This window comes from Brachyhypopomus gauderio, chromosome 9 (assembly GCF_052324685.1).
Source record: "Brachyhypopomus gauderio isolate BG-103 chromosome 9, BGAUD_0.2, whole genome shotgun sequence".
NCBI lineage: Eukaryota > Metazoa > Chordata > Actinopteri > Gymnotiformes > Hypopomidae > Brachyhypopomus > Brachyhypopomus gauderio.
Genome location: NC_135219.1, coordinates 20,209,890 through 20,216,157, shown reverse-complemented (window position 1 = coordinate 20,216,157; position 6,268 = coordinate 20,209,890). Strand labels below are relative to the sequence as shown.

The 6,268-nt window shown below is 41.3% G+C and overlaps 1 long non-coding RNA gene across 1 annotated transcript; it reads right to left on the bottom strand.

Annotated features, from left to right (window-relative positions):
• Positions 1-357: 357 nt before the first annotated feature.
• LOC143523399 (uncharacterized) lies at positions 358-4,011 on the bottom strand. Its single transcript, XR_013133328.1, has 3 exons — positions 3,968-4,011; positions 2,096-2,158; positions 358-1,928 (listed from the first exon to the last, which is right to left on the bottom strand). It is a non-coding gene; the product is annotated as an uncharacterized LOC143523399 (long non-coding RNA).
• Positions 4,012-6,268: the final 2,257 nt, after the last annotated feature.

Sequence of the window (6,268 nt, the reverse complement as noted above, 5' to 3'; positions counted from 1 at the left end):
TGTGATGCTTGCTTCATCCATTTGATGATTTTTTTTTTTTTTGCCCCTTTAAGAAAGTTTCAATTGTTGCAGAACTGAATGTATTAAAAATGCCAACAGCCTTTTTTTTTGCTTAAGCATTTGCATTCTTTGGCTTTCTGGAACATTTTTATGTTAAATAAGCAGATTATTGAAAATGTACAGGTGTTCAAATCAAAACAGTTGCTTGTGCGTCCTTGAAAAAGAAACGAGAAAAAACACCTAAGTCACTACTGTTATGACTTTTGTCTTATTTAATGAACTGTGGTGTCCTGAAGCGAAATGCAGAAATCATTGCACAGGTAGACCCACCCCATCCCCCACGTCCATGTCTCTACATGCAGTGGGCTGAAAATGAAGGTCCATAGTACAGACAACATAACATGAACACAAACCCCCACCCGCCCAAGAGAAAACAGCACATATACATACACACACACGCAGACAGCGAGTCACTTCCACGCATCAGAAATTGAATGAGTGTCGTGTGAAGGTGAGACAGGGGGAGGATTTGCAGCCGTTACAGCTCGTCCCGCTATTTGCATGCGAGCTGGTTTTGGCGCCGCTCGAGGGTGGGCAGGACGCAGCGACCCTGCAGGGGATTCTGGGGGAGAAAGGAGCCCACAGGAAGGCGGGTGACAGCAGCTGCTGTCTGACAAGGGACAAGTGTGCCCACGCTCATCAAATCTCGTCAGTCACAGTTCTCGTAATTAACAAGCATCTGCTTCCTCATTTCATTTACACGCTTCCCCCTGACCCCTGACCCCTGACCCGGACTCAAGCACGTTCGCGGTTCTCGCCCGCAACTCCAGGCGAAACGGGATGAGCGCTTGGGAGTCGGGATTGAAGGTCACGTGCAATGATATGTGCTGTCAGACGTCAATATTATTACTACAGCCGCAAATGTATGACAAAAATGCCTTTTGATTCCACGTGTTATTTGAGAAATCAATTAAACCTAACTGTAATGATGCAGTCCTTAATGAAAAGGAACAAATACATAAATCACATCAGCTGGCAATGTTTAGAATTTAGAAGGCCTGTAATTAAATACTATGTTGTCATGATAATACTTTTACGCTCAGAAGCAACGTTCTTCAAATCCTATAGAATTAAGAATAAGAATTCCAAGGAAATACACAGCCTTTTGACATATATAGAAAATGAATGCACAGACATGTATGTATGTTCCTTTAATTCTTTTGTAACTGGCAGTGTATTTGTCAGTTAAAGTAATTAACATACAGCTCTATACCGTGCATTAGTATTGACAACAAACAAAACGTGAATGTCATGTTTCAGAAATTGAAAAAAAAAAACATCCTTTTTCATCCGATATGAAAAATACATTTAAGCACATTGTTGTTGGCTTTTTTGCATTCGTCAAAATTGTTTCACAGCCAAAAATGACTTGATTGAAGCTCAGATTCATTAAAACTTAATTAATATGCATCATTATGTAAATGAGACGGTCGTTAATGAGTTTTTAAAAGAACCATTCCTTAATTAGTTCACTTTTAATAGCATCATCATTTATCTTTCCCTTCTTTGAAGCAAAATGATGTGCAGGAGCAGTCAGTATCAAAATGCTAATCTATATTTTATTATTTCAATCTTACTGATTTTTATGCAATTTGCAGGACATTTTCAGCAGAGGGATGTGATTGCATTTATTATTATTTTTTTGCCTGTATATGAAATTTGAACATCCCTCTCTTCATGTATTGGTGAGTCCAACTCAACAACTGCCCATTTTTTAAGAGCCTGAAGTGAGACCCGGTTCAGCTGCCACTGCTCCTGCAGTAGGCCCAGGCAAACAGCTCCAAAACAATTAAAAGCACATGTGTAAATCCTGTACATGGCACCATCCAGTCAGATCTTCTGCTATTGCTGTGAAAAGTCATCAACAGCTTTGTTTTTTAAGGAGAGAGGAAAAGAGTGAGAGAGTGAGAGAGAGAGAGAGGGAGAGAGAGAGAGAGAGAGGGAGGGAGAGGGAGAGAGAATGAGAATATCAGGTTTGATGTGCCAAGACATTTGCTGAAAATAAGAGATTTCCTCTGCTTCACAACAAGGTTACCTTCTCTCTTCCTGTGAGAACCAGCCAATGTCTTCTCTGAGAGTGAGGAGACAAAGTTTTGAGCTGCAGATTTTGATAGTAAATATAAATACTCAAATTTTAGGTGTTTATAATGCACTGTGATTAATTCATTTATTTATTTGTCTGTTTATTTCACTATGGCAAGTTACACATGTCCTAACATGATCTTATGTTGTTCAGTACAACATTGATGTAAATATGGTCTCAAAATAAAGCAAGACTAGACCTACAGTAGACATTTTTTAACTTGTCACACTGATTTGAGTTTATTTCTATGTTCCAAAAATAGAGTGATTCAAATGAGTCAAGACAGCAGCCTTACTAATTAAATAATTCCAGATACTCATAATTTAAAATTAGCTCCCTCCCCTTGTTTCATTGGCAGTGTTTTGTAGCAAGGTGCTTTTCAGCTGATCAAGAATCTCAGACAAAACATTCATGTTTTAATTTATATGCATAATTATTTATCTTTGTATGAATGAATATTCTGGCTGCTCCTTATAATTTTTAAAGGCCAGATAAATTAGTAAAGACATAAAACATTGCTGTATTGTACCTGAACCCTTTCTGTTAATCTGAGGTGAATTATATGTAGCAATGTGTCACAGCTCTTCTACACATTTGCACAAGCTTTCCAGAGTTAACCTATTAGACATTTATTCTGATGCGCTTAAAGCAATAACACAAGAATCATTATTAAACAATAACACAATATAACTAATAGCAAGTATTACCCTCTAATAATAATAATAATTTTGTAATTTATTATTATTATTATTATTATTATTATTATTAATAATAATAATAATAATAATAATAATAATAATAATAATAATAATAATAATAATAATGATAATAATAATAATAATAATATAAGTTCCACAAACAGTGTGGTTGTTATCATTATTTAAGTGTGCGCTGCTGTGGAAATCAATTCTCAGAAACACATATAAATTACTGTTTAACGAGATGCCATATTTCATAAATTATTCAAAACACCTGGGATTACAATATGAGATCAAACGATAGGAGAGAAAGGGCACTCTGCTGGAGGCAGCGTCAACACCAGCCATCACGCTCCTGTTTTGATGTTAAATAAGGCAGGAGTCCTGTGAGCTGTTCACACAGGCAGCAGCACGCACTCTTCAATCATAAGTTTTTTAAAAGCGCTTGGTCAAACATGCAGAGCAGATTATCGGTTAGTCCTCTGAAACGTTGATCTTAAAATATTGCTTTAGTAGTTGCAGTAAAACAGCACTCTTTTGTCTTACTTTTTAACTTTAGTTAGTTAACAATTCCTAAAGATTTTAGCTGATTTGGCTTAAGTATATTAATTTCCATAGTGAGTATCAAGGCTTCAGTCTCACAACTGTCGCTTATAAACATATCAGTGGAAATATCATGTTGTCATGTAGTAATGTGACGAATGTCATGCCGTGTACTTTAACAGAGCCCCAAATGGAAGACTATTACTACACTAATATCCGGTCTGAAACTAAAAAATAAGCAACAAGTTGAACAAAAACTTTTATGTATGAAGTTCAAACACAGGCCTGCCACATGGCTAGAGAAGACGTTGACTTGGTTTAAATCAGAGTGTAAATAAATCAGTGAAATACTGCTAAAACCTTTATAGGCCTTCAAAACACACAACAAGAATCTCGGATTTGCTCACTATATCCTATTATGTGATATGCTGTCAAACACACTATAGTTAAGTTTCTTAGTAATATGACTACATCAAACAATAATATATCTTGACAAAAGGAGTTGCATGATTCTGAGTAAATAAAATACACTCTGTGTTTTTTTTTTTTTCTTTTCAAAATTCAGAGAAAGAAAAGTGCTCACCACAACGACGTCAACGAGAAAATATGTGAACATGGAAAAAGCAGACAGATAAGAGTGAATACTGTACGCGTGCATGCGTGGGTGTTTGTTTGTGGGGGTGTGTTCATATATGTCTATATGCGTATGTATGCGATTCATTAGTACTGTACAAACTGAAGCAACTGTATTCTGGGAAATAAAGTCAGGCACTTAAAAAGTGTGCTACAGCGCCCCCCGTGGGCCACAGGCCACACACCTCCTCCTCTCAAACAGGAGGACTGTGCACAGAACTGGGTGAGATTAGTGTTCCATGGATTCGTCAGAAACGCACAGAGCATGTGCCCCATCGCAGGCAGCTTCCCCAGACCCTCCCACGCCCCTGGTAAAAGCCTCCCATCACGTCTGGTAGCAGAACACCATGATGCTCCACAAAGTGAAGACAGTGCTCCGTGATTTTACTCCCTGTGCTGAGGAAGATCTCTCCTCCTTCGGCTCCAGCTCTTTCCCGAGACCCACCAGGAAATCGCGGATTACACGGGCAGGAAGGCGAGGTCACAAACCGAGGGACCAGGTGTGGCCCACCCCAGACCACAGAACCCCAACCGCCACCTATGAGCTGTTTCCAACTGTTTTGCCGGAAATCAAGAAAGAAAGTTTGTACAGGGAGGGGCGGTGGGTTCAGGCTAGGAGATATGGATGAAGAAGGGAGGAGTGTTCATTATCATTGTCTTTTGGTGTGCAGAATGGTTCAGAGTGATGGGTTTAGTGTGATGACAATGAAATTTAGATTGCACAAGCAATGTAAAAAAGGGGGGAGAAAAAATGCTTTGACGCATGATTGTGCATTTGCAGTCATGTTAAAATACTCATCATTTTATGTGATATATGGGATTGTACACACTTTTTTATGCTAATGGATCTTCAGTGCATGAGCAGAAATATAAAATTATGACCAACACTGCCACCCATCTCCAACATAAAGACACAGCAACTGTGAAGAAGGGTGCATGTATGTGTTTTGCAGAGAGAAGAAAATAAGTGAGTTGGCCACCCATGCCAATCTTCGTGCACACACCCACGCCAATCCGCGTGCACACTCGGTGCATCACAGCCCCATTCCATAATGCCGGAACCTCATTTAGCCAGACCCACAGAACTAAGAGAAATACAACAAACTGTGTGAAGAACTGAGTAAAATTCGTCAGGCGGAGGATGAGCTAAGCGGGGGAGCCGTGTCAGACACTGACAAAATAACTGCAGATAATTAGACCCTTTTGTAGCGTGAGCGTATTTCAACAAAGACACCTGCACTTCCTGCGGAGGGGAACGTCGCACGCGGTGATTGTCATTTTTAATCTGCTGCTCCCGCGGCGCTCCGCGCTGCTCTCGGGGAGACCACGGGGATCCCGGCGCGCGCGTTGCGCACCGGCCCGGCTCCGACAGGCCCCCCGCCGCACGGATTAATCACTGTCTGCGCATAAAGTCCACATCAAAATTTTAAGACCGTAGGGTGGAAAACGCTGTGATGTCAGCGGTTAAACTGTAATTTGAATGAGTGCTCATTTCAGCATAACAATTGAAATAAGCTTAAAATGATCTTTGGGAGATCACGTTCGCTGCCACAGAGGCCGAGCTGACGCAAAGTGGCCATCATCATCATCATCGTCAGATCACGCTTTTCACATGCCATTTCAGGTTTGAAAGAGCCCGTCTTACTCGATTTAAGGCAGGGTTTTACAACAGGTCAGGCATCCAGGAAGCCAACACGCTTTAGGGCAAACAGCAGCGTCTGCAGTGTAAAGTTTCCTTCAAGGTCTCAGGGAGCTCAGAGGTGCTTTATCCCGGCAAGCTCATCAGGTCGGGGAAATCACCGAGCCTGGCTCTCTTTCATCCCCCCCCCCCCCCCCCCCCCCCCCCGGAATGAAGCTCTGTGTCTGATCGCCCAAGCCAATTTGCCAGTCCTCGTGGCACACATCCCATCAGACCTGGGCATTGTGCCTCCCACATTCTGGCACTGCACGCCAAATTATTTCCTTCCCTCCCCCACCCCACACCCCCCCCCCCCTCCCAAAAAATGCACGGATATGCCCCGCTGATTTCAAATGCCTGGCTCTTGCATTGTCGGGATCGCTTTGGCTCGCCGCCAAACCTATTATATTGATCTCTCTTTTCTGCGCACTCCAATGGCCCCAGACAATGCAGATTTCGAGCAGAACATATTAAGCAAATAACACGAGCTTGGAGCCCCGCACTCTGAGACTGATGTCGTTAATATCAATGTCTCGTGTTCTCAGCCTATAACTCAGCATTTCAATACTCCCG